Source organism: Cynocephalus volans, chromosome 3 (assembly GCF_027409185.1).
Source record: "Cynocephalus volans isolate mCynVol1 chromosome 3, mCynVol1.pri, whole genome shotgun sequence".
NCBI lineage: Eukaryota > Metazoa > Chordata > Mammalia > Dermoptera > Cynocephalidae > Cynocephalus > Cynocephalus volans.
The window spans coordinates 87,651,198-87,657,197 of record NC_084462.1 but is presented as its reverse complement, the minus strand read 5'-3'; the positions used below and the strand labels follow the sequence as shown (position 1 = coordinate 87,657,197).

Here is a 6,000-nt window from a genome sequence, read left to right as displayed (position 1 = left end):
TAGATAGATAGATAGATAGATAGATAGATAGATAGATAGATAGATAGATAGATAGATGGGGGCCCTTAGATAGCTTCAGGTTGGGGACTGGTCACCGGAGAGACGAAGGCATGATTAAGGGTTAGGACTTTCAGCCCTACCCCTCAACCTCTGGACAGGGGAAAGGGGTTAAAGGTAAAGGTTATCACTAATTACCAATGATTTAATCAATTATGCCTGCATCTACATAATAAAGCCTTCACAAAATGACTGGGTGCAGACAGATTTCAGATAGCTGAACATGTGGACATTCCTGGAGGGTGGTCATGGGCATGGAAGCTCTGTGCTCATTTTCATTGTTAACAAATTCACAGAGAAAGAAATGTGAGGACAAAAGATACTATTTGGCAAACAGTTTGCAAACTGAGAGATGTAATCTTTGGTAGAAAATGAAAGTGTCTTCTGCCAGAACAAGAGACAGGCTGTCTTCTTATATAGTAAAAGTTCCTGCCCAGATTCCCACTCTGGTCCTTCTATGCACATGAGGGATTTGAGCTTGTGTTACTGAAACTCCAAAGTCCATTTTGAAAGGACGAGTCGACACCAGTTGAAGATCCACCAGAGAGAGCTCGTTTATTAGGCGGCACACACACATATATATAGGGCTTTTAGGGAAGGCTGATTGGCTTAAAATACAATCCCTACTTAGCATACCGCATGGGGCTTGGGGTGCGCTGATTGGTGTGCGATTCGCACCGGCAGGAAGGAGAGTACGGAAGAGAAGGGCAACCAGCGCCATGATGGGGTGTGGCCGAGAAGGACTTATGTGATCAGGGTGTGATCCCTTGGGGCATTTGGGTTCTTACACATTTGCTCGCTGCTCAATAGCCAATAATTGAGAGACAAGTGCTGGAGTAAGGAACACTTTGAACATTTCCTTTAATCAGGAAGCTGGCAGCCTGGGGAAATGGTGGACTTATGTCTCAAAGACCATCTCCGCCTCTCCCAGGTTTGCCAAAGGGTGGAAGGTTGATTCATGGTGACCAAGTGGGGATGTGCAGACATGTTTCAGATAATTGTCAAGGAACTTCCTGGGTGGGAGTTGACCAGTGTCATACTTCTTTCTCCATGGGCTCAGTTCCTGTTATTTGAGAATAAGATCAGGTTAGTAAACTAGTAAAGAATGGCCATCTTGGTTAATAATTTTCTCTCTAATTATTTGTATCCAATGTGAGAGCAACAGTCATTTTGTTTTGGCAATTAGCTGCAGGCTATGTGGTTTGGGTTACAGGAGAACAAGTTTTTGAATTCAAAGGCTTAACAAAATGGAGTCACTTCTGTTTCAGCTGTTACACTTGCTCTGTCCTGATTTGTTCAGCCCATTATGCAAAAGAGGAATTCTGGCTTGCTGACTTCTCACCAGTTAACATTTGACAGGTTATAGCCCTTTGGTTAAGTTGAGGTGGCAGCAATTGACTTAAGGCATAAACAGGGACAGGTAGCTTGTGGAAGTCCCAAACAGGGTATGTGTGTAACCTCTAGTCAGTAAATGGATACTTGGTTCCAGTTTGCATTTAGACCCAGTTAGACACTTCAGGATCCATCTTGAAGGAGTGGCTCTTTCAGGGTTCACACCACATTCCTTGACCTATGCACCTCTTTCACCTCGTGTTCATCTGTATCCTTTGTAGTAAATGGGTAAAAATAAGTAAATCCATTCTCCTCACAATCCATTGACCAGAACTAGTCACATGGCCCCAACTAACAGCAATAGACTAGATAATATACGAGAGAAAATTGAGTGTTATGTGTTACTGTTGGCTGCACTTGCATTTACTTAAAACATTTTTTTCTAGTTTTTTTTCTTTCCTTTTTTAAATAATGAAAGTAAAATGCATTAGTGTGAAAAATTCTGATTCCTGACTTGGACCTTGGTGATTGGTCTGATTTTAACTTGTCTCAGCTAAATTCTCACTGGAGGATTTCTAGAGGGACTAGATCAATTCCAGGCCAAATCAAGGGTTTTTGTTTTGTTTTGTTTTGATGGTCAAGCAAGATTGGTGGTCTTTACTTGGTGTTAACAAAAAAGGCTGTAGTTTAGTACTAAAGCCTGCAGTTAACAGTGACCCTTCTCTCCAGGCAGAGTAAATAAAGAGATCTATGAAATCTAAAACAAACAAACAAAAAACCTACAGGAGATCAGCACTAACATCATGTGAGTTCAGCCCACTGAAAGCTGGTATGCACCCCTGTATTTCAGCAAGGGCAGGCAAACTGAAATAAATAGCTTTCCTACTGACTTGAATACACGGTATGTTTTTCCTCCAAAAATCTTGTCAATGGTTGCATTTCGTTGTACCTAGTAAAATATGGAGTCATCCCTCATAACAAAATCACCACGTTTTTCATAAGAAATATTATACATAAGACATTCAGAATCACTGATTGCTCTGTGGTTGTCTTTTTTTCCTAAACATTTATTTAGGTGTTTGAGTTTCTTGTATTTTTTCTTTTACACCTGATACAGGCTGTTTGAAAATTATTTCATTATCTTTGTCATCATTATTCATTTCCACTTCAAATTCTTGTTTCTCCAAAAATGTTGGTGTACAGACTAGTGTGGGGCCCTGGCTATCCATAGTCTTCTCAAGAGTGTTAGGAGTGGCTAAAACCTTCTTCTTCTTAGGTAAAACCTGTCTATTTGTAGATTTCTGAAAAATCAGTGTTTGAAAATTTTTCCTTTTTCCATAAAATCAATGAAGGAAAATTAAAATCAATTCCTTTTTCAGCTATTCTCTTCCTGAGTAATTTATTTTTAAATCACTTCTCCATCCATAACTTTTGCGGAAGTGTCTGATTCTGATTATACTGTTTCACTGCTGGATATGAGGGTTGTTTAAATAGAACATTCCACTCTTTAGAAAGTTCTTCATGTACTTTTTCAGGTGGCAGAAAACAGCACTGCAAAAGTCTTTCACCAAAAAGGTAGTTGTTCATTGTTTTGGCAACTATCTTGGCAACATCTTCAGGCTCAAACACCACAAAGGCATAGTCTCTGCTGTCCTTTTACTTCTAGACAGTCTGAGTTTTGTAACAGGGCCAAACTCGGAGAAATATGCACAGATCTGGGTTTCATAAAGTGCAGATTCATAAAGGACCCTGTAGATTACTCCAGGAGTAAGTTTTTCTTGCTTGTGCTGCTTGGTTATGTGCATGTAAATGTGTGTCACTTCCTCCTGACACTTGGTGTCTTCCCAACGGTTCAGTGACAGGCGCGGCCCAGCTGGGGCCTCAAAGGCCACTATGCCAAAAGCACATTAGGAGAAAACACCACACCCAAACCAAGGTTTTGACTCTCTCTGAACTGCTAGAGAGGACCAGACTTTCAGACCAAACTTCTCTTAGGTCCAGAGCTGACACACTGGGCTCCGTGGAACACAGATTAAACCTAGACTGGGCCATTCCCCTTGGCATTATGACCAGATCTAAAGGTGTATTAAATTATGACTTCAATACCAATGACATTCTTCACAGAAATAGAAAAAACAATCTTAAAATTTGTATGGAACCACAAAAGACCCCATATAGCTAAAGCAATCAAAATTGGAGGCATTACACTTCCTGACTTCAAAATATACTATAAAGCTGTAGTAGCCAAAATAGCATGGTATTGGCATAAAAACAGGCAAATTGACCAGTGGAACAGAATAGAGGGCCCAGAAATAAACCCACACACTTACACCCAACTGATTTTTGACAAAGGTGCCAAGAATATACAATGAGGCAAGGACAGCCTCTTCAATAAATGGTGCTGGTAAAACTGGATAACACATGCAGAAGATGGAAACTAGGCCCCAGTCTCTCACCACACACAAAAATCAACTCAAAATGGATTAAAGACCTAAGTTTAAGACCTGAAACTGTGAAACTACTAGAAGAAAACGCAGGGGAAATGCTACACAAATGGGAGTGGGAGGTACTTTTTTGAACAAGATCACAAAGGCACAGGCGACTGAAGCAAAAATTCACAAATGGGACTACATCAAACTAAAAAGCTTCTGCACAGCAACAGACACTATCAACAAAGTGAAGAGACAACCTACAGAATGGGAGAAAGTGCTTGCAAACTACACATCAAACAAGGGGCTAATATCCAGAATATATAAGGAACTCAAACAACTCAAAAACAAAAAAACAAATAACCAAATTAAAAAATGGGCAATGGACCTGAACAGACTTTTCTCAAAAGAAGACATACAAATGGCCAACAGGCACATGAAAAAATGCTCAAAATCACTAATCATCAGGGAAATGCAAATTAAAACCACAATCAGATATCATCTCATCCCATTTAGAATGGCTATTATCAAGAAGACAGAAAATAACAAATGCTGGTGAAGATGCAGAGAAGAGGGAACTCTCCTACATTGTCGGTGAGAATGTAAATTGATACATCCATTGTGGGAAACAATACGGAGGTTCCTCAGACAACTAAAAACAGATCTATCTTATGATACAACTATCTCACTACTGGGTATACACCCGAAGGAAATGAAATCATATCAAAAAGATACCTTCTCTCCCATGTTCATTGCAACACTATTCACAATAGCCAAGAGATGGAGTCAACCTAAATGCCCATCAACGGATGAACAGATAAAAATCTGTGGTATATATACGTAATGGAATACTATTCAGCTATAAAAAGGAGTGATAGCCTATCATTTGCAGCAACAGGGATGGAACTGGAAACCATCATGTTACATGAAGTAAGTCAGGCACAGAAAGACAAGTACTGCATGATCTCACTCATATGTGGAATAAGGGGGAAAAAAGTGGTTTTCATAAAAGTAGAGAGTAAAATAATGGTTACCAGAGGCCAGGAGGGGTGGGGGAGGTGAGAAGTGGTAGACTAATGGGTACAAAACTATGCTATCTACTTTAAGTGAATCGTTGTGTAGTATCTGCATATATTGAAATGACACACTGTACCCCACAAATATGTACAAGTAAATGATGAAAATACAAATGATTTTTTATTTTCATATATTTATAAATCTCTCAGTAGGCTATCTGTTTAATGGTAAACAACTGGGAAAAAATGCAAGCAATAACTGTTCCTTCATAACATGGTAAAGTAGTATATTTTGATAAAATATTTCATATTCCAAAACTGTGTGTAAAACTTTCAGTATTAGAAGGGTGAAGAAGCTAAGAAGAGGTTGGGGGAATTAATAAATGGATTATTTGCCAGTAAAATTTCCTGTTGCTAGTCTTGTGATTAATTCCTCAGGAGTTTTCAGATTGGTCCGCATTCTTTATTCCAAACTTGTATCAAAGTTGGGTTTTTAATCTTATTTTATAGCAATAAACAGTTCCTCGGGACTCACCATTCATCAGTCACTGTGCTAAACTTTATGATCTCATTTAATCCTTATAAAAAATTCCTTGGGAGCTATTATATTCCTGTTTTACAGATAAGGAAAGTGAATCTCTGAAAGTTGAATAACCTGACCAAGACATCAAGTTGGGATGTGGTTTACTTGTTCAGTAAACAAGGTGAAAGCAAGTAGCAAGATAATTGATAAGAGGATCGAAGAAAATTTTTTATCCTATGGCATATATTTAAATCTGGGTCATCAGGCATACTTTTCAAAGAAACTCTATTTCTCCTCTCATGCAAGGGATGTTCTTGCATCATACCCTTGGGGATTCACTTTTTAAGTCCTGTGAATTAATGCAAGGGTAGCTGGGTTGGGTCAAAGTTGTAACATGAAATCAGCCGTGAAGGCCGTTCTGTCTCCTGTCATCAACTTTCTAAGAGTCAGAGAGGTGGCTCAACCGTACTTCAGTTTATACTGTCACTAACTAGAGAAAAAAAATTTACTGGGGATACACTGTGCCAATCACTTAAAGACAAAACCATCCTTATTTATTTTTAATAACATAATTATGTCATTAGGCCAAATATTTACAATAAGTTCAATTCAGTGGTAGTGAATAGGATTTTTTATTTGAGAG

The 6,000-nt window shown here is 38.8% G+C and overlaps 1 pseudogene; it reads right to left on the bottom strand.

Annotated features, from left to right (window-relative positions):
- Positions 1 to 2,417: 2,417 nt before the first annotated feature.
- Positions 2,418 to 6,000, bottom strand: part of LOC134372606 (MKI67 FHA domain-interacting nucleolar phosphoprotein-like) — a 45,617-nt pseudogene continuing 42,034 nt past the window's right edge.